We start from the raw sequence: 23,948 nt of genomic DNA, 5'->3' as shown, positions 1-23,948 counted from the left end.
AATAAATACTGGCTTAAGAGGTACTGTGGGGACTTAAATACAATTTATTTAGCCTTCTGCTTACTGAAAAAATGTTTAGATTATTTAGTGTTTGATTATTTTTTTTAAATTTTTTATTTAAGAAAGGATTAATGAACAAAAACATAAGGTAGGAAGGGTACAACTCCACACAGTTCCCACCACCCAATCTCCATAACCCACCCCCTCCCATAATAGCTTTCCCATTCTCTAGCCCTCTGGGAGCATGGACCCAGGGTTGTTGAGGGTTGCAGAAGGTAGAAGGTCTGGCTTCTGTAATTGCTTCCCCGCTGAACATGGGCGTTGACTGGTCGGTCCATACTCCCAGTCTGCCTCTCTGTTTCCCTAGTAAGGTGTGTCTCTGGGGAAGCTGAGCTCCAGGACATATTGGTGGGGTCTTCAATCCAGGGAAGCCTGGCCAGCATCCTGGTGGCATCTGGAACCTGGTGATTGAAAAAAGAGTTAACATACGAAGCCAAACAATTTGTTGAGCAATCATGGATTCCAAGCTTGGAATAGTGGAGAGGAAGTGTTAGGGAGGTACTCACTGCAAACTCTAGTTTACTTCTGCTTTCAGGTATATATTTTGCAGTAGTTTATGGATACGTGTGCACATAAGCTCTCTCTCACAGAAACTGGTGTATATCTAGGTTATGGGACTTTGTAGAAAGTGAACTACCTGAGATGAAATTAGAGTGTACTATAAAAGGAAAGGTCTCACCCGAGTAATGAAGCTGAAGGGTTGTCATTCCACACGTGAAGTCTCTGGACATAGTCTGAGGTGAAGCATGTTGAGGTGGCAATCGTTATGTTGGTTAGGTTGTGATCGGCGGATGCAATATTATTTGGTATGGATTGGGAGATGCATACGGGAAAGTGGGCCCTATCCAAGGGTTCCAGGACAGGGGAAAGTAGAGGCTCTATAGTGGAGATGTGAGGTTCCTGCTGTCTTAGGGTTCAAAAAAACAATCGATAGGTAATGTTATCATCACATTATTTGTTAATTGGGTTAACTTTGAAAAGTCCTTTTGTTATGGTTTGCTGTACAGTATCCAGTATCTTGTATATAGCTGTGCTATTGGATGCTTCTAATCTACTTGGTCTAGGCTTTTGAGAGATTCCGCATATTAAATGCACAGCCTATATATTAAAAAGATTCAGTTTGTGTTTTGAGAAACTTTGAGACATACAATTGATTTTCCCCCTCTCATATTAATTAACTACTGATTTATATGTCCACATTTTGCTAGGAGTGTACATAAACACCATTCCCACCACCAAAGCAATGTAACCCATCCCTCCCGCCCACTCCCACCCCTCACTGGCCCGGGAAGCTGCATGTCTACCCCTCACCACAGGGCTTTTACTTTGGTGCCCTACTTACAATTTGATCAGGTCCTGCTTTTAGTTTCCCTTTCAGATCTTCTTAGTCAGCTTCTGTTGATGAGTGGGATCATCCCATACTCATCTTCATCTTTCTGACTTAGTTCACTAAACATAATTCCTTCTAGCTCTGTCCAAGATGGGTCAGAGAAGGTGGGTTCATTGTTTTTGATAGCTGCATAGTATTCCATTGTGTATATATACCACAGCTTTCTCAGCCACTCATCTGTTGTTGGGCACCTGGGTTGCTTCCAGGTTTTAGCTATTATGAATTGTGCTGTTATGAACATAGGAGTACACACCTCTTTTTGGTTGGGTGTTATGGAGTCCTTGGGGTATAACCCCAGGAGAGGAATTACTGGGTCATATGGAAGGTCCATGTATAGCCTTCTGAGAGTTTTCCAGACTGCTCTCCACAGAGGCTGGACCAATTTACATTCCCACCAGCAATGTAAAAGGGTTCCTCTGTCCCCACAGCCTCTCCAGCATTTGTTGCTGCTGTCCTTTTTGATGTATGCCATTCTTACAGGAGTGAGGTGGTATCTTAGTGTTGTCTTAATTTGCATTTCTCTGACAATCAGTGACCTAGAGCAGTTTTTCATATGTTTGTTAGCCTTTTGGATCTCCTCTGAGGTGAATGTTTTGTTCATATCCTCTGCCCATTTTTGGATGGGGTCATTTGCTTTTTGGGTGCTAAGTTTGCTGAGCTCTTTATATATTTTGGTGATTAGTTTCTTGTCTGATGTCTGGCATGTGAAGATCTTCTCCCATTCTGTGAGGGGTCTCTCTGTTTGTTTAATAGTTTCTTTGGATGTGCAGAAGCTTTTCAATTTGATGTAGTCCCATTGGTTTGTTTCTGCTTTGGTCTTCCTTGCAATTGGGTTTGATTCATCAAAGATGTCCTTGAGGTGTAGGTGGGAAAGTGTTTTACCAATGTTTTCCTCTAAGTATTTGATTGTTTCTGGTCTGACATCTAGGTCTTTGATCCATTTGGAGTTGATTTTTGTTTCTGGTGAGATAAAGTGGTTCAATTTCATTCTTCAGCATGTTTCAACCCAGTTTTCCCAGCACCATTTATTGAAGAGAGCCTCCTTTTTCCATTTCATCCTTTGGGCCCCCTTATCAAAGATTAGATGCCCATAGGTGTTGGGATTTACTTCTGGGCTTTCAGTTCTGTTCCACTGGTCTGTGTGCCTATTTTTGTTCCAGTACCATGCTGTTTTGATGATGATGGCTTTATAATATAGTTTAAGGTCTGGGAGTGTGATGCCTCCATTTCTGTTTCTTTTCCTTAAGATGGTTTTGGCAATTCTAGGTGTTTTCAGGTTCCAGATAAATGATTGTAGTGTTTGTTCTATTCTCTTAAAGAAGCTTGGTGGAACTTTGATGTGTATTGCATTAAATTTGTATATGTCTCTGGGGAGAATATTCATTTTGATGATATTTATCCAAACCATGAGCTTGGGATATCTTTCCATTTCTTGGTATCAGTTTCTATTTCCTTGAGTAGCGACTCATAGTTTTCAGCATACAATTCGTTCACTTCTTTGGTCAACTTTTTTCCTAGGTATTTGATTGATTTTGCTGAAACAGTAAATGGGAGTGATTTCTGGATGTCTTCTTCTTCAGATTTAGTGTTTGCATAGAGAAATGCCACTGATTTTTGTACATTAAATTTGTAGCCTGATACCTTGCTATATTTCCTAATAACTTCAGGTAATTTTCTACTGGATTCTTTAGGTCTTTCTATGTATACTATCATACCATCTGCAAATAGTGAGAGCTTGACGTCTTCCCTTCCAATCTGTATTCCTTTGATTTCTTTCTCTTGCCGGATTGCTATGGCAAGAACTTCCAATACTATGTTGAAGAGTAACGGTGACAGTGGACAGTCCTGTCTAGTCCCCGATCTGAGGGGGAATGCTTTCAGCTTCTGTCCATTGAGTATGATGTTGGCTGTAGGTTTGCTATATATAGACTCCACTATCTTGAGGAGTTTCCCATCTATTCCCATTTTTTGTAGAGTTTTGAGCATGAATGGGTGTTGGATTTTGTCAAAGGCTTTCTCTGCATCTATTGAGATAATCATGTGGTTTTTGGCTTTGCTTTTATTGATGTGGTGAATGACATTGATTGACTTACGGATGTTGAACCAGCCTTGCATTCCTGGGATGAATCCCACTTGGTCATGATGAACAATCTATTTGATGTGTTGCTGTCTCCGGTTGGCCAAGATCTTGTTTAATATTTTGGCATCTATGTTGATCAGAGATATTGGTCTGTAGTTTTCCTTTTTTGTTGTGTCCTTATCAGCTTTTGGTATCAAGGTGATGTTGGCTTCATAAAAGGTGGAAGGGAGTATTCCTGTTTCTTCAATCTTATGGAATAGCTTAAGAAGTATGGGTATTACCTGTTTCCTGAAAGTTTTGTAGAATTCGTTTGTGAAGCCATCTGGTCCAGGACTTTTGTTGTTGGGGAGATTCTTAATAACGGTTTCAATTTCTTTGTCTGTGATTGGTGCATTTAGATTTTGTAGTGCTTCTTGGTTCAGTTTTGGAAGTACATAGGTTTCTAGGAATTGTTCCATTTCTTTCAGATTCTCTAGCTTGGTGGCATATAGTTCTTTATAGAAGTTTCGCGGGATTCTCTGGATTTCTGTGGTGTCAGTTGTGATATCTCCTGCATCGTTTACAATTCTATTAATTTGAGTCTTCTCTCTTTTTTGTTTGGTGAGTCTGGCTAGGGGTTTGTCAATTTTGTTTAATCTTTCAAAGAATCAACATTTGGCTTCATTGATCTTTTGTATGGTTCTTTTATTTTCGATGTTGTTTATTTCTGCTCGAACTTTAGTGATTTCTGTCCTTCTGGTTGCTTTAGGGTTCCTTTTTTCCTCTTCCTCTAAGTCCTTGAGGTTTGCAGTAAGGTCGTTCATTTGAGCTTCTTCTTGGTGTTTAATATGTGATTGTTTGGCTATAAGTTTCCCTCTCAGTACTGCTTTAGCTGTGTCCCAAATATTTTGATAGGTTGTGTTTCCAGGAACATTTGAATTTCCTGTTTGAGTGAGTCTCTGACCCAGTGGTTCTTAAGGAGCATGTTGTTTAGTTTCCAAATTCTGTGTCTTTTAATAATTTTCTGTTTGTTGTTAAATGTTAGTTTTACTCCACTGTGGTCTGAGAAGATACTTGGGATGATTTCAATGCTCTTGAATTTATTGATACTGTCTTTGTGGCCTAACATGTGGTCTATCCTTGAGTATGTGTTATGTGGATTTGAGAAGAAGGTGTATTCCAGTTTTTTGGGGTGGAGGAGTCTGAAAATGTCCAAGAGGTCTAGTCTGTCAATCTCTTCATTCAATTCTCTTGTATCTTTATTGGTTCTCTTCTTTGTTGATCTGCCTAAGTGAGAGAGTGGGGTATTGAAGTCTCCCACTATTATTGTATTACTATTGATGTTTTTTAGAAATTCTTTCAGTGGATGCTTATGTATTTAGATGGTCCCTCGTTGGGTGCATAGATGTTAATAATTGTTATCTCTTCTTGGCTGATTGATCCTCTAATCATTATGTAAGGTCCTTGCCTATCTTTTATTACTTTATTTAATTTAAAATCTATCATGTCTGAGATGAGAATGGCTGTTTCTGCCCTTTTTTGTGGTCCGTTAGCCTGTATGATAGTTTTCCATCCTTTCACTTTAAGTCTGTGTTTATCTTGTTGTGACAGATGGGATTCTTGCAAGCAGCATATGGTTGGGTTATGTTTTCTGATCCATCCCCCCACCCTGTGCCTTTTAATGGGTGAGTTTAAGCCATTGACATTTATTGATATTATGGATTTACTGTATTGTAGTGCCATTGTTCTAAAAAAATTTTGTTTGCTCTGATATATTGCAAGTATTATAGTGATGTTCTTGTTTTTAAGAGGTCTTTTAGTACCTCTTTCAGGGCCGGCTTGGTGATGGTTGCCTCCTTTAACTGTTGTTTATCTAAGAAGGTTTTGATCCCTCCATCTAGTTTGAATGAAAGTCTAGCAGGATATATTATCCTTGGTTGAAACCCTTTTTCTTTCAGGGCTAGATAGATATCTTGCCACTCCCTTCTGGCTTTTAGAGTTTGAGTGGAGAAGTCTGAAGATAATCTTATGGGTTTTCCCTTGTATGTGACTTTTTGTTTCTCTCTTGCAGCCTTTAGGATCCTTTCTTTATCCTTACTTCTTCTCATTGTGACTATGATGTGTTTTGGTGTCTTCACGTTTGGGTTGATTCTGTTTGGTACTCTCTGGGCCTCTTGAACCTTGATATCCTTTCTGTTATTCAGGTCTGGGAACTTTTCTTGTATTATTTCCTCTAGAATGTTTGCTTCCCCTTCCTCTCTTTCTTCCTCTGGCAGGCCAATTATACGAATGTTACTTCTTTTGAGATCATCCCATATATCTCTGTTGTTGTTTTCAGTGTCTCTCAATCTCTTTTTAAGCTCTTTCACCTCTTTCTTTGTTTTCTCTAACTCATCCTCTGTCTGACTAATTCTGTTTTCTGCTTCTGTTAGTCTGCTTTCTCTTGCCTCAGCTTCTTTCTTCATTACAGCTATTTCAGCTTTCAGTTCTCTAATTGCCTCAAGATAATCAGTATTTTCCTTGGGGGTCTCAACTGTTGTTTCCCTAATACTGCCATTCCTTTCCTCCAATGTTGTTTTCATTTCTGTGATTAATAAGTTTATTATTGCTTGCATACTTTTCTTATCTATGGTTACTTCTGGCTGATTTGTAGTTTCTTCTGGGCTCTTGTCTTCATTCATTGGAGTAGCAGTTGTATTTGTTTTTGATCTACCCATTTATTTATTTATGTGTTTCCTTTTTTTTATGCTCTGTTGTACCTCAGTTGTTGTGTCTTGAGTACAAGTAACACTGTACTAAATACCTTTATGACGACTGCACTCACCAACCTCCTATATTACAGTAGCAATTGAAGAAAGTATTGAAGTAGTTTAATCGTTACCAGTTAGTCAAACAATTTCTCCAGTCCGTGATAAAATAGTAACCAAATCGCAGTGAAGAAAGAGAAAAGAAAGAGAGGATAGTAAGGATAGACAGTTATGCAAATCTACTATCCACTGTATATTCTAGGGGTAACAAGAGGGGAAAGGGATCTAGAGCAGAGATACACACATAGAGAGTCCACTCTGAGTCAGATTTTGTTTTCAGAAGATGTGATCAGAGCACACGCTGCTAGTAGCTTCTCAGTCCGCCATCTTCCTGGAACCCCCCTCTAGTGTTTGATTATTATAAATAACACTTCAGTGAACTTTATGACTCTAAGTCCAATTCACCCTGAATTTGAATCCTAGCATTACAGACAGGTAATTTTATGTTTTGCTATGCTTTTTATTTATATCTCAAATTGGTCTCCCAAAACCTATGGATATTTTCATTGCTATAAGATAAGACATGAGTAACAGTGGTACAGAAGGTGGTGCAGTATATAAAGTGTTGGACTTTTAAACATATAGTCATGAGTTTGATCCTTGGCAGTACATGTACCAGAGCAATGCCTGGTTCTCTTTCTCTCTCTCCTCCTATATCTCTCATTATTAAATACAACCCTTTAAAAAAGATGTAAGTAATCACCTGGGACAACAAAATAGTTTGCCTATTTTTCTATTTGTACAAACCAGGTTTGAGCCTTATTTCCACCATACTAAAAGAAGCTTTGGTGCTATGGTGTCTTACCCTCTTTTCTTATGAATCTATATTCTTCTATTCTTTTTAAATTTAATTTAATTTTACTTACTTGGGGTATAATGATTTATAGTATAGCCTTTATCACATAGGCACAGTTTCTCATCTTACCTTCACTGGTGTCTAGGAAATGCAACAGGATGCCAATGTCTATTCATCCTATCCCTTTCAGCCCTTCTCTAGTCTTTTGTTTGATGCAATGCACCATACCCAATCCAAGTTTCACCTTATATATTCACTTACTGTTTTTTTTCTCTCTCTCTCTCTTCCTCTCCCTCCTTCTCTCTTTCCCTATTTCTATCTGAAAAACAAAATGACCTGGAAAAAAAATGAGTATGAGTATGAGTAATCCAAAAGATTTAATACTTTGGGGCTGGGCAGTGGCACACCCAGTAGAATGTACATATTACTATGCACAAAGCTCCAGGTTCTTACTTTCTTTTTTTTCTGAGTCATCTCTTTTTTTAATTTTTTTATTTATAAAAAGGAAACACTGAAAAAAACCATAGGATAAGGTCCCTCATGAATAGAAGTATGTCCACTCTAAAGAACCCATATTCAAGGGGGAGCACACATGTGGTCGAGCACATGTTACAATGTGCAAGGACTTGGGTTCATGCCCCTGGTCACCACCTGTAGTAGGAAAGCTTTGTAAGTGATGAAACAGTGCTGCAGGTATTTCTCTGTCTCCCCACTAGATTTCTGCCTATCTCTATCCAATAAATAAAATAAAAGATAATTCTAAAAAATATAAAAGAATCCAGTTTCAAGCCCCCACCTGTAAGCAGAAAGCTTTAAATGCAGTGAAGCAGATTTACAGATCTCTCTCTCTCTCTCTCTCACTCAGCCTTCCCCTTTCTCTTACTCTTCTTCCTTCTCTCAATTTATCTCCTTCCTTGCAAATAAATAAATATTCAAAAAATATGCCCACTGTACTGGGTGAGGCATCTCCTGGCTCCATGAAAAGTATTTTTGAAAGATAAACACAGACATAAACATTCTTTTTTGTGATTATATTTTTTATTAAACTTACCATCTTAAAAATCAAGAGGTTTAATTGTATAATTTTCATAAGACCCAACAAAGATACATTATTATTTCTTTTGGTTTTGTTCAAGTGCAAAATGAGGAGATCCTGCTAGGTCTAAATTCCACTTGCAAGTATTCCAGTAACGCAAGTTGTCTAGTGAAAAACTCTCTAGTTTTTAGAAGTTGAGGATCAGTCCTTTTTTTTTGAGTTGGTGTCCCAAATACTACTTGACTACTGCATCTTACTCCACAGAGTAAATACATTTGTGGTTTTGTCTATCATCTATCTATCTAATCTATCTTATGTCTTTATTTCTATTTACCAGAAGTATATAGTATGTATTTGTATTTGTAGAAATACTTCTTTCTTTATTCCTTTTTTTTGCCATAATGTTTATCTCTGTGTCTATATGCCTACACAACTCTGTCACACCCCTGACATACTGATTCAATAGTGATCTACAACATTGTGTTAATAAAAGCATACATAATTTCACACCATTCCTGCCACCAAAGGTCTGTTCTTGCCCCATCCTATGCCTCTAGGAAGCCACTAAAATTTTCCCACAGGTTGACTTTTTGTTGTTGTTGTATGTGTGTTTTCATGTTGTAGCATTCAATTCTCATTCAACATATGAACAAAACTGTTCTATAGTTGTCCATTGTCTCTTTATATTACTTCATTAAGCATACTCCTCTCCAATTCCATTAATTTTATCCCAAAGGACACAGTATCACGTCTTTATTGCTGAGTAATACTCCACTGAGTATATGTCCTATAAATTTTTTATCCAGTCATCTGATGAACAGGATTTTGGTTGCTTTAATATTTTGGCTATTGTGATTAATGCAGCTCTGAAAATGGTGGTACATATATCCCTTTAAATTAGTGTTATAATATCTTTTAAATAAATGCCTAGGAGTGAGATTGCTGGCTCATAAAGTATTTCTATTTATATTTATTAGGGATTCTCCATACTGTTCTGGTTGTACCAGTTTGCATTCCCACCAGCAGTGTAATAGAAGCTGAAGTGCTTCTAGGAATGTCTCATTTGTAATTGGTGAAGTCTGTTAAGACTGATAGTTTTAGATGTTTGTTGTTTGGGGGGAGAGTCTGTTCTATTCACCTTTACACTATGGCTATGCCTCCTGGAAGGGCTGAAAACCAATTTTAAGTGAAGCAACACTGTTCAAATAAAATATAACTAACCATTAAAGTAGAATTATGTTAATAACATTAAAGATCAATTTCAATAGAAAAAATGGATATAGTTTACACAATCCCTGAGACTGGGTTTTTTCATATTTTTTTAATTAAAGAGTGGTTCCCAACTACTCATTTCTCCTATTTTGACTTTCATATAATGGGCTAGATGATGACAAAACTTTTATGATTTATTTATTTATATTTATCTTGCCTCAAGTGTTATTATTGTGACTCAGTGCATGCACAATTAACTAAACAAAAGGAACTAAGTAAGAAATATTCTTCCATCTTCTTTAATCTCTTCTGACAGAGCATCACTTGATAAGCTTCAGAAGAAACACTACACAACTGGCCAATTATGAGTTATACTGTCAAACATTATATATCAAGTAAAGGGCAATTATTGACCCTAGGACAACCTTTGTTAGAATCATCAAACATGTAAATACAGAAAAACTTAAGGCTAACTAAGATCCCACTAAAACCCTAGGTCTAATTCTTCCAAACTTGAGGCCAGATCCCATAAGTCCAGTACTGTTTTGGATACAATAAAGGATACTCAATGCTTTAACAACTGAGAGAAAGCCAAAGCTTGTCAGATAAAGAAAGGACTATAAAATCTAGATAAGAATAAGATACTGGTTCACTTAACGAAGGTGTTTTTGGCCAGTATCTGGCCACCCCATCACCTGGGGTCCCAGACAAGGAATCCTTGGATTTCTCCATAGATAATATGAGCCGTACTATGAATGAGCAATGGTCAGGACTGCCCCACTCACTGAAGGGATGATGAGCCATCCTAATTTGCCACTCAGGGAAGACTAGCTCTGAAATGAGTGCAGCCTAGAATATTCCCAGATGTGATCATAGATTGTGACCTCAGTCTGACAGGGATTCACAGGTTGTACAGGTTCTGGTGCTATATATGAATAGATATGGGCCCTGGGGTAGATCATTGTGGTAAACCGGTAATTGCATTTATATATCTTCTTCAAGTTGGCAAGCAACTTTCTTCCCTAATCTATTTCCTAGAGTGCTCCTTACTTCCCTATCATTCTTATAACCACTGTAATTTTCACAAAATCTCATAGCCAATTTAGTTACCATTATTATGTTTTCTGAGTATCCTACAAATGAGTAAAGTCACCCAAGTAGCTATTTATTTCTTTTTCACTTAATATAAGAATTTCCAGTTCTACATATTTTGTATCTAATGACACAATCTTATTAATGTTAATGGCTAAGTAGAATTCTACTAAGTATACATCACATAATTTATTATTAAGTCATTTATGCCTGATCACTAAGGTCGAGTCTAATATAGGTAGCATTGGTGATCAAACCTAAAGATTCAAATATGAGTACTGTTCTGCCTCAACTAAGATTTCTTTTCCTTGGTCATCCCTTTAGTTTCTTTTTATAGGTTCTTTGTGATCTCAAAAAATGTTAACTTACTCTATTATATCCACTTCATACACACAATGACTCAGCAATATTAACATATAAGAAGGTAAACATTTTGAGTTTTCTAAGTTTCTCCATTTCTGTTCTCACTAGCATTATAAGAAAAGGCCAAAATTTGAATATAATATGAATCTATTTTTTCTTGGAGAGAAAACTAAATTCTTTTAAAAAATAGTACCTGTTATCAATAAAATTCCAGTAAAATAAGTTATTTGTTTATTTTTAAAAGAAGAGAGAAAAGATTGTACGCTTTTGCTTTACTATTTCAGATAGTGATCTAGGAGTGAGTTTCTACAGTTAGTCTCATAAACTAAATTTAGAGTTACATTTTCTTATCAGATTAAAATCTACTTTAATAAATGAAGAGTGAAGTATATTTAATAAAATAAGGAATAAAGTATGCATACTTTCTACAGGTAGATGAACTTTGAAACCATACACTAAGAAAGAGAAGTTAGGCATAAAAGTATTATCTACCTTTCCTTTTATAGTACACTCTAATTTCATCTCAGGTAGTTCACTTTCTAACAAAGTCCCATAACCTAGATATACACCAGTTTCTGTGAGAGAGAGCTTATGTGCACACGTATCCATAAACTACTGCAAAATATATACCTGAAAACAGAAGTACACTAGAGTTTGCAGTGAGTACCTCCCTAACACTTCCTCTCCACTATTCCAAGCTTGGGATCCATGATTGCTCAACAAATTGTTTGGCTTCGTATGTTAACTCTCTTTACAATCACCAGGTTCCAGATACCATCAGGATGCTGGCCAGGCTTCCCTGGATTGAAGACCCCACCAATATATCCTGGAGCTCAGCTTCCCCAGAGACACACCTTACTAGGGAAGGAGAGAGGCAGACAGGGAGTATGGACCCACCAGTCAATGCCCATGTTCAGCGGGGAAGCAATTACAGAAGCCAGACCTTCTACCTTCTGCAACCCTCAACGACCCTGGGTCAATGCTCCCAGAGGGCTAGAGAATGGGAAAGCTATCATGGGAGGGGGTGGGTTATGGAGATTGGGTGGTGGGAATTGTGTGGAGTTGTACCCCTCCTACCTTATGTTTTTGTTCATTAATCCTTTCTTAAATAAAAAATTTAAAAAAAGTATTATCTAATTTTCCCTCTTCCTACCCTTATGATGATGTCATTCTTACTTATGATTCTTAAAAAATTTCAAAGTAATTATGATTGCTTCAGATGTGTAGAACACAAGGAAACACTTTTCAGATGTAAAGAATTCTTTATGAATTGCAACTACTATCTTTTTGCGTGTGTGTGCATATACTCAACTTTGCACACTGATTCATTTCCTCTGAACCGTGCTCCATTCCCATACACTATTCTAACCACATCTTCTGTTGCCTTCAGCTACTCATATACACTGCTTGCTTTATAAGTCTCACTAACACTCTCTTGCCTATATGGTATGGCAAGATAGACATCTGAGCAGTGCACACCTTTCCCTGTCTATTCATTTTAAGGTGTTAGCCAAATCCTTGTGACCAATATTGCTACTGAGGCAAGCTGGTTCAAGAACAGAGTTTGTTGGTTTTTAGTCAGTACAGCAGTCACTACTAGGGACATGACCTGGTCAATAGAAAGACGATCATTTTATTTCTTCTGAATGTTTTTTTTTCCTTTCCTGGGGTCTGGGGGAGCTGTTGGATCAATCAAACTATTAAGGTCTTGATCAACAGTTAGTAAAATCTCTTTGTATTTTAAGATGTTTATTGGGGAGTCCAGCGGTAGCACAGCAGGTTAAGCGCGCAAAGCAAGGACCAGTGTAAGGATCCCAGTTGGAGCCCCTGGCTCCCCACCTGCAGGGGAGTCGCTTCACCGGTGGTGAAGCAGGTCTGCAGGTGTCTGTCTTTCTCTCCCCCTCTCTGTCTTGCCCTCCTCTCTCCATTTCTCTCTGTTCTATTCAACAATGATGACATCAATAACAATAACAATAACTACAACAGTAAAACAACAAGGGCAACAAAAGGGAATAAGTAAATAAATATTAAAAAAGATGTTTATTTATTGAACAAATATGCATTAGAAAAAAATCAGAAACAGAAGGTGCTAAGGTCCAGGAAGTATTCACAGATAAACATATTTTTCAAGGAATCATCCATAACAATATGACAGAGACATTTTTCCAAATAGTTTTGTATTCCTATTTGTACATTACTAAAAGGAGAAAGAAGGCAACAGACTAAAATAATTAGTGTGACAGCACTTAGGTTTTAAAATGATTTTTTATTACACAACAGTATAGGAAGTAAAAATCAAGTATTTCCAAATTATTATTTTTTTTCCAAATTATTCTTGACATAATTATTCCTGATACTAATTTTTATGCACTGAAAAAACTTCAGAGGTTTTCTAGTACAGGTCATATCATTACTTACATAAGGATCACTAGCCCCTTTTATACATCTTGCAAGTAATTTTTTCATGTGTGTGTTAATTTGTGTTCTCTTCATTTATGGTTCAGAGAACTCATGTTACAGTTTAAAAAGCATTTCTTACTCTCAAGATTATATCATGTTTTTGTTATTTACCTATAGCAGTATAGAAAAGAATAATTTTAAAAATATATTTTTATAACAGGTTTTATAAAGACAATGAAATCAACTGGCCCCTGGGAAAAGAATGACATTGCATTTAATGGAGCTGAACATGTTTGGAATCATCAAGTACAGGATCAATTAACCAGAAAATTGATAGTACCATAAATTTATACAGAAGCCTCTCAATGAACCACATACAATTTATGAGCACTTGCAAAAAGAACACTTACTGCACTCCACACATTTTACCATGAAGTCACATTGAGATTTAGAAAAGTGACACATACATAAAAGCTTGCAGAATTAAAATGAGTTCTTCACAACTGTCAGAAATTATCATATGCAAGAAATATAAGTTTATATATTTTTATTTCCATTTTATATAAAATATGCTGGCTCTATTAATTAGAAATCACATTTTTCTGATCTCTCTTCCCTAATACAATCCTAGATTTGAAACCTCTTTCACAGCTAACAACTTTAACACCTATTTCTATAAGTTCAGAGAAATATAGTAATTTTCTAAGTGTTTACTCAGTCTAAAGTCGACATAAAACTTTTCTAATTATGCTTCTTTCTAAAAAAAAAAGCCTACTTAAATAAAATGTCACCTACATGTTGGGCACCTTATTACTTAAATTTTGATAAGCATATCATAAGCTTTCATCAATAAAACTGTTAAGAGTATGGTTGGATTCAGAACTCTGCCACAGAAACACCCAGTGTTGATAACAAACATTAAATTACATTATAAAAGAAAATAAATCAAAGAATTATGATATAAGAAAACCTTACTCTAAATATAGATATTTTTTTCCTAGCACAGAAAAAAATAAATATAGATTTGTGATTATATACAAAGATAAATTGAGGCATAATTGGAGGAGGTCATGGGAAGAACATGACAGCTGAACAGCAAGCTAACCCTGGGACAAGTAGATGCTCTTCATTTTCTGCCCTGTCCCAAGGTGTTGTACCCACAGTTCTAAAGATAGAAGCCATGTCAAAAGCAAACTTTTGAGAAAGCAAAGCAGTACTGAGATGATCTAGACTAGATACACAACTGAACCCCACTCAAGTCTCTATACAAGCCTTTAAGATGATGGCAGGTGGATTCAAAGATCTCATTTTGCAACTGCCCAGGCCAAGCCTCCTATGTAAGTTTCCTTGCTTGTAAAAGCCTGTACCTTCCAATGTGCAAAAGTCTGCTTCTTTCTTCAGTCTCCCCTTATTATTCAAGTTCAGAAGTCAGTTTCATAGTGAGGCTTTGGTAACTGGGATAAAATCCAGAGCCTCACTATGCAAAGCATATGCTTTGCCAATATACATAAACTTTAAACCTATCAAAATTTCATAAACACTGAGTAATTCCAACAACAGATGAGTGACTAAGAAATTTGTGGTAAACATACATAATGGAACACTATTCAGATATTAAGAATGATGAATTCACCTTCTCCACCTTATCTTGGATGAAGCGTGAAGGAATCATAAGTCAGAAAAAGAAGTATGAATATGAGACAACTTCACTCACAGAAGTTGAAAATTGAGGAAAGGGGAAACACAGTCAAACTTGGCACTGGGTTTGGTATATTAGAAAAGGAGTCTGGGGGTGGAGTGTGGGGACTTTCAAGTTCTGGTACATGATGGTGGAGGAGGACCTAAGCTATGAGTGAAAATGGGTTGCAGAAAATTGAGAAATTTTACACATGTATCAACAACTGTATTTACTGTAACCATTAATCCTCCCAATAAAAAATTAAGTAATTGATTTACACATTTTGACCTAGGGTAGAAACACTCTCTCTGCATGGAATTGCACCTGCTGATAGTGTACTGTGTGTCTGTGGTATGAGGGGAGCATTGTGACTCCTTGAGTTCGGCTCACTCTGATGTGGCAACTGAGTTACATAACTGGTGCTTTTTTAGGATGTGTTATTGTACTAAAGGAAGCTCCAGTGCTGTGGTGTCTCTCTTAATCTTTGACTCGCTATATAAATAATAGATAAATAAGTAAATAACAACCCAAAATGTGCATGTAAGATGTCCAAGCTCCATAAATAATAACAACAATAACAACAATTATCATTACTATTAAATTGATTGCAGGTCTTATAGTATTATTTCTTTTTGTCAAAATATTTTAGTGTAGCATTGATTAGCTTTTGTGGTTTCATGAGTCCTTTATACTTATGCACATTAATATTCAATGCATTGTTTTAATGTCTATACTAAATACTTGGTATAATAGCTAACTTTAAATAAAATAAAAAGCATTCATGCCAAAATTTTTTTGAAAGCATCTATAAAATTTAACAATCCAACTATTGAATTGCCTGTACTCTTAGTAAATAGAAATTGCAAGGTAATGGGAATATTATTTCAAACATAAGGAATGATTAACTATAATTTAAAGCCTGGTTCTGCTTGTGTTTGAATGTCTTAAGATTTTAGAATCTTCTGGTGTTAGGATTAGATTTGGTTTATTTACATATACCGTCATAATGTTAGAGTCACACCAGTCTAGTGGCCTTAAGATTTTATGAGTTTAACAATTTCTGAAGTGTACTCTGCAAAATCAGAAAAAACCTCCTATCACCTTAAGTAGGCATCTTAAGTAATTCAGCATTTGTGGAATGCATGCAGAATTGTTTTTCGTAATCCTACTGTATAGACAAGAAAAGAAAAAAAAAGTGTTATAGCTGTGTCAGTCTAGACAAGGTGTGCTGTATACATACTACACAACTTTCTTTAATAAAAGTGCATGCCCAAGGGTTTCAGGCAGTGGCGCACTACACACTACAGTGTGTAAGCACTGTACACACACACTACAGTATGTAAGGACCAGGGTTCAAGCCTCTGGTTCCCAACTGCAGGGGGAAAGCTTCATGAGTGTAGAAACAGGGCTACAGGTGTCTATCTCTCTCCTTCTCTATCTTCCCCTCACCTCTCAATTTCTCTGTCTCTATCCAATAATAAATAAATAAAATTTAAAAAATGTATGCCCAAGAAATTAACACCCAGTGCTTCCAAACATGTGGTCCACAGTCATACAAAAATTTGGTTCCATCACTTTCCAGCAAGCTGCTTTAGGGAACTAAGAGTTCCTACGCCTTTATATCATCCTTTGCATATAGCAATGATAATACTGATACACACTGTAAATCTCCTTAGAACTACCTTTTCATCCAACCCATGCTGCAGTGACAAGTTTTGTATAAACTTTGCAGGTTCAAAAGTTAAAGACCTCCAGCAAAAATCAAATAGTATGCAATTCATCTCTTTAAAGTAGTTAATAGAGATCCGCATATGACATTAACTTTCAAAATAATGACCTGAATATATAAAATTTGAATATATAAATATAAGTATAGATATATATGGAACATCTCTAAGTAACTGCTGAGATTGATTTATTCTCTTGCAAGTTTAGGATGGAATAATAACTTCCATCTGAGTAAGAATTTTATTAAGTATACATTTTCAGTAAAGAGATTTACATTTGTCAAACATCTATATATGCAAGATAATTTATATACTTGGTTTCATTTAATGGCTATGAAAGATCTACAATAGACTTCTTTATTTGTTCAAGTACAAAACTAGTAGCAGGTGTAGCCAATCTATAAAGCTTCTATTAAAGACTATAAATGACATTTCTCATCTAAAACCACTCAGCTTCAGGAAAAGAATTTAAAATCAACTTCACATTTGCTTTTTAAAAATGAGTTAAAGGAGAAGTAGAATTTGAAATTTTGTGCACGGTATTATACGTCTCTAGTAGGCCACTGTGTACAAAGGCCCTCACGATACAATATTTCAAGTAAAAACAGTATTCCTTTTGAAATTGGTTGAATTTTTTGTCATCACAGGGACTTTACTGCTCTGGATTGACTTTTTCAGATAGAGACAGAGAGACAAAGTCAGACAAAAACTCCACAGCTCTGAAGCTTTCTTCAGTGAAGTCAGGATTGGGCATAAACCTGGGTCATCCAATGGCAAAGCAAATGAACTATCCAGGTGAGGAATGTTGCTGGCCTGAAACTCACATTTCCATATCATTTGAATAGTGCTGTTCACTGATTACAATAATGTATAGTATTACTTTGTCCTAGCATTTGCAGTTCCCAAACATTTGTTTCCTATGGCTACATTACCTGAAAAATATAACCCCTCGTTCAACAATTTGTTTGGCTTTGTATGTTCACTCTCTTTTCAGCCACCAGGTTCCGGGTGCCAGCATGATGCTGACCAGACTTCCCTAGACTGACAACCCCACCAATGTGTCCTGGAGCTCCGCATCCCCAGAGACCCACCCTACTAGGGAAAGAGAGAGGCAGACTGGGAGTATGGACCGACCAGTCAACACCCATGTTCAGCGGGGAAGCAATTACAGAAGCCAGACCTTCCACCTTCTGCACCCCATAATTGAAAGCTATCAGGGGATGGGATGGGATATGGAGATCGGGTGGTGGGAATTGTGTGGAGCTGTATCCCTCCTATTCTACAGTTTTGTTAATGTCTCTTTTCTTAAATAAAAAAAAATGCAGATATAGAAACAAGTAAATAAATTGAAGTTATAAACCTCAAAAAATATATAACCCCTCTTTCTTTACCACCTTAGTATTCCATGTGAAAGATCTCTTTTAATGCCATAAATTCACATAATAGGTGACTTGGCTCCAGAGACTAAGCTTATTGCTATTAGGGCTACATTACTTCTTGAGGCAACTAAATAATGCCAAACTATTAAGAGTGGTGCAGAAGAGATTCATATCCTGGGATCAGTGGTAGTAGGAATAAAGAGATAAACCAAGCTCAAAGTGATCCAGTATTATGGCAACGCATTCAATAAATGACTCAACAAAAGTACTAAATTCACTCAGTTCCCCTGAGTATAAATTTCTTCAGACTCTCAATGAGTAATAGTACTAGTGAACACTTAAATGTCATCTAATAAAATAGCTATTAACAAGGATGATGAAGTTCAGAAACATAAAAAAAATTTGATCTGGTGCCAGGTGGTAGGGCACTGAGTTTAAGCACACATAGTGTGAAGCACAAGGACCCATGCAAGGATACTGGTTCAAGCCCCCAGGTCCCCACCTGCATAGGGGTCACTTCACAAGCAGTGAAGCAGGTGTGCAGGTCTCTCTCTCTCTCTCCTCTCTATATCTATCTATCTGTCTGTCTGTCTGTCAATCTATCTGTCTATCTATCATCTATCTATCTATCTATCTATCTATCTATCTATCTATCTATCTATCTATCATCTTTCTATCTTCTCCATACCTCTCAGTTTCTCTCTGTCCTTTCTATCCAACAACAGCACCACCAACAACAATAACAATGGAAAAAGATGGACTCCAGGAACAGTGGGTTTCTAGCGCAAGTACCAAACACCAGTGATAACCCTGGAGGCAGAAAAAAAAAAAAAAAAGGAAACTTGATCAAACACAGTACTGTCAAGAAAGCTTAAATAACAAAAATATGTTCCTGATTCCTATCATATTTGATACACATTGACACTCCATAAAATCACCGGTTGTTGGGAGTTGGGTGGTAGTGCAGCAGGTTAAGCACACATGGCACAAAGTGCAAGGGCTGGTGTAAGGATCCAGGTTTGAGCCCCCGGCTTCCCACTTGCAGGGGAGTCACTTCACAGGCAGTGAAGCAGGTCTACAGGTGTCTATCTTTCTCTACCCCCACTATACTCCCCTCCTCTCTCCATTTATCTCTTTCCTATCCAACAACGACAAAAACAATAATAACTACAACAATAAAACAATAAGGGCAACAAAAAGGAATAAATAAATATTTTAAAAAATCACCGGTTGTAATCAGGGAGAGTAGTTCTTCCCACAAACTATCAAGATAATAGGTCTTTATTATTTTGAGATAAAAATATTTAAACATTAATGTACTTCTTAATTACTGCACCTTCCACCATGATTCTTTAATTCAAAGTAATCTAACTCCACAAAGTCATCCTATTAATTTGGAAAAAACTCAAGTCATCCTATTATACCTGTGTTTTCTTATCAGAAATTGGCACTCATCTTTTGCAATTCTCCGACCTGAAAAATTTATGTCTGTTAAAGTACTGCAAAGCCCTGAGTGTAATAGTACCACGCTGTGCTTTCCACTTGGCAATACAAAAATATTTCCTAAAAAATAGAAAAAAAAGTCATGGAACACATTTAAAAAGATAGAAACCAAGAAAGTTAATTCGATTGTCATTTTAAAGAAATTCATTGAATTCTTCAAATAAATTAGCATGGCAACTGCCAGAAAATTAGCTGAAAACTGAAATAAAAATAATCACAGTCTACCACTTAACCTCACATATGTTATGTTGGCTTTCAGAATCTTGTAACTTCTAAAAAAAAAATCCATTGAAAGCCTTAAATAGAACATACAGTGAGAAAAGAACATTTTTGGCCATATATATAGTTAATTATGGTGTTAAAAAATGAATATTCTCTGACATTGAACTGATAGCACTTTATTTACAACATACTGTATTTACCTCAGCAGGTTATAGCCATAATCTTTGTTACTGACAGAAAGAAAAATTTAAATTTTCATTGCCAGGAAGAAATAGCAATGAAAGAATCCATGTGGTTTTTGAAGTTTGTGTGACATTTTTTCCCCACAAAAATCAAAAGCAAATCTTTGGAAAGTTAAAGTAGAAAAATAGAATGTAAATGCATTTCAGGAAAATTAAATTTTGCTTTCAATCTAATGCCTGTTATGTTTTAGTTTTCCCTTAGGAAATTTTTACTAGTACTTTGAAGCCTGAAATACTGTCTGGTCAAATAAAACATTAATGTACTTTGCCCGCTGAAGATTATAGATTTTTCAACTGCTTTATGATGATGAGATTAATCTTAAAAGTATTTATTTATTGTCATTTGTATGTGCAAACAACTCATAAATTAGAAACAGTAAATTAGAATACTCAAAGGAAGGGCTTGCAACAAAAGGAATAGACAACCTACAGAAAGGAAAAAAATATTTGCAAAAAGAAAAAAAAAGAAAAAATATTCAACAAGAAGTTAATAGCTAGTGGTGCTCATTGCATTGATTAGGTTGGGATCAGCAGACGCCATATCATTTGGTATGAACTGAGAGAAGCATGCAGGAAAGTGAGCCCCACCCTAGAGAATCCAGGACTGGGGGAAATATAGGCTCTATAGAAGTGCGGGAGGTTCTTGCTATCTTAGGGTTCAAGAAGACAATAGATAGTTATTGCAATAATCACATTATTTGTTAACTGGGTTAACTCTGAAAAATCCCTTTGTTAGGATTTGTTGTATCATACCAAACATCACCATAATTTATGTCCTTTGACATTATTTGTATATAGCTGTGCCACCTGTTGCTTCTGTTCTCCCTGGTCTAGGCTTTTGAGAGAGTCAACATATCCAGTCTATGTATTAAAAAGACAGTCTGCTTTAAAAAGTTTGAGAGATACAATCAATTTCCCCCTCTCATATTAATTAAATAGTGATTTATATGACTACAAATTAATAGAACTATACATAAACACCATTCCCACCACAAAAAGACTGTGTCCCATCCCACACACCCCCCACTGCCACCCTGGGAAGCCAAATATCCACCCTCACCCTTACCCAAGGTTTTTTACTTTGGTGCCCTACTCTAAATTTAGTCAAATCCTGCTTTTAGTTTTCCTTTCTGTTCATCTTTCTCAACTTATTTTTATGAATGGGATCAACCCATACTCACCTTTATCTTTCTGACTTAGTTCACTTAACATAATTCCTTCATGCTCTATCCAAGTTGGGTCAGAGGAGTTAGATTCATTGTTCTTAATAGCTGCAATAGTATTCCATTGTGTATATGTACCACAACTTTTTCTCAGCCACTCATCTGCTGTCGGACACCTGGGTTGCTTCCAGGTTTTAATGAATTGTGCTGCTATGAACATAGATGTACAAATATCTTTTTGGTTGGGTGTTATGGAGTCCTTGGGGTAGATCCCCAGGAGAGGAATTACTGGGTCATATGGAAGGTCCATGTCTAGCCTTGTGAGAGTTCTCCAGACTGCTCTCTATAGAGGTTGAACCAATTTACATTCCCACCAGCAGTGCAGAAGAAGAACCCAGATTTTATACAATAATAATTTACCTCCAGGTTTATTATAATTAATTATAATTAAATAATTCATTTCTATCAGGAACAACACAATAGACCCCTCTGTGGTACCCCACAGGACCTTGCCCTCAACTTGTATCAACATGGTAGAAAATGTCCCAACCTCTGAAGGGAGGATGGACAACATAATCTATGCTACACCTGAGGAAGATGGGTCGATACTGGGGCAGTTTGGAATGTTCCTACTCATGACCACAGAATGTGAGTTCAGATATACAGGGATGCAGAGGTCACATAGGCTCCCAAGCTGAATATGGGTCCCAGACCAAATCAATGGCATTTATAGTCAACAATATTTATATCCCTTTCCCATATTAGGGAGCTACTCTCTTCCCTGATCCAGCTTTCTTGTGCTTCCACCAGCCATGATATCACCTCTCCAGACAATAATTAGGATCCACCTGCATATCATATTTCAGGCTGAGGCAAAATGAACCCCACCCCAAAAAAAAAAAACCCAGTACAGCCACAGGCCCTTTGGAATATAACTAAAATATGCCTACTAACTATCTACAAAAATGAGGACCTCCCAACTCTTCATCTCCACTATTCCAGCCTTTAGCACCATGGTTGCTCAACAGTTTGTTTGACTTTGTATATTAACTCTCTTTTCAGCCACCAGGTTCCAGCATTTGCATTTCCCAAGCCTTTGTTTCCTATGGCTACATTTCCTGAAAAATATAACCCCTCGTTCAACAATTTGTTTGGCTTTGTATGTTCACTTTATTTTTTAGCCACCAGGTTCCAGATGCTAGCATGATGCCAACCAGACTTCCCTGGACAGATGACCCTACCAATGTGTCCTTGAGCTCCACTTCCCCAGAGCCCCACCCTACTAGGGAAAGAGAGAGGCAAGCTGGGAGTATGGATGGATCAGTCAACACCCATGGTCAGCAGGGAAGCAATTAAAGAAGTCAGACCTTCCACCTTCTGCATCCCACAATGACCCTGGGTCTGTACTCCCATAGGCTTAAAGAATAGGAAAGCTATCAGGGGAGAGAATGGTATATGGAGAGCTGGTAGTGGGAATTGTGTGGAATTGAACCTCTCATCCTATGGTTTTGTCAACATCTCCTTTTTATAAAAAAAGAAAAAAAAAGAAGTTGAAACACATCACCCTGTAAAAAAAGAAAAAGAAAAAGATAAAGAAAAAAATATCCAAACTGTTTCTAAAACTTTGTGAAAACTTTGTTGTTTATCCCAGGTTGTGTGTGACACATGTGTGGTGATGGGTGTGGACTGACAACCCTTCAATTTCCGATCTTTTCAACCATTATTAGATCACTAATAAAAATAAAGAATAGAGATTCCAGAAGATGATGGAATGAGAAACTTCTAGTGGCTTGAGCTCTGACAACATCTACTGGAAATGGTAGGATTTTTGCCTTTAGCAGGACAGTCAATAAGGGGTCCTAGCGGTGACACCAAGGAGGTGACTATAATTCAGTTTGGGTAAGAAAATAGAGTAAAAAGAAAGGAAAAAAAATTTTTAATTATTATTCCCAAAGCACACCCCTGACCTCCCCCCATAACCAGTCCCTGGGGGCCAGAGATCTGCTCCTAGCAGGCTCCCCTGCTGAGCTTCTTTACTTACCAAGATTCCTGTCCCACCAGGGGTGTCATTCATTCTAATTCTATTCCTTTCTGAAACCCCTGGCCTTTTCTCTTGCTAAGTGGCCAATTCCAGCTACAAATATTCCACAAAGCAGACCCTTATTGACAGGGAAAGACATCCAGAGGTTCTCTTTTTTTTTTTTTGCTTTATTTTCTCAACAATCAGCTGCATCTGCTCAGGGGGCCTAAAGCAATCTGGAGCCATCCAGGCTGAAGACAGGACAGGTTTTTTACTCTGTTCTATTTTAATATCAATACTAGGTAAACACGTATCCTTTTCCCCCTCTCCTTCAGGTTGACCAGAATTCACTCTTAGTGTATTTTCCATTGCTAGGGGACTGAGTGTCTTATCCACTGCTAAAGTAACTTGTTTCACTCTTCCTACAACACCTATCCACTCTTGCCTCCCCCGCCTAGCTAATTAAATAATAAATAAATAAATAAATAAATAACTCTTTCCTTTCACTGCTCTTTTATTACATTCTTTTTCTTGTCTTTTTCTTTTTTCTCTCTTTCTTTATTTTTTTCTTCTTTTTCTCATTCTTGTCATCCTTTCTTCCTTGCTCCCAATTTCAGAATTCACTGATACACGTTTGGGAATTATTTTTGGGAAGAAATCTAACTCAGGGAGGACTCTCTCTGAGTGTATCACTGCTCTACTTATCTTTCTCCTCCAGTTACCCCTAGAATATACAGTGGATCGTAGATTTGCATAACTGTCTATTCTTGCTATTCTTGTCTATTCCTGAGGTGGGTTT

Source organism: Erinaceus europaeus, chromosome 10, assembly GCF_950295315.1.
Source record: "Erinaceus europaeus chromosome 10, mEriEur2.1, whole genome shotgun sequence".
NCBI classification, from domain to species: Eukaryota; Metazoa; Chordata; class Mammalia; order Eulipotyphla; family Erinaceidae; genus Erinaceus; species Erinaceus europaeus.
Note: the sequence above shows the minus strand (reverse complement) of the source record.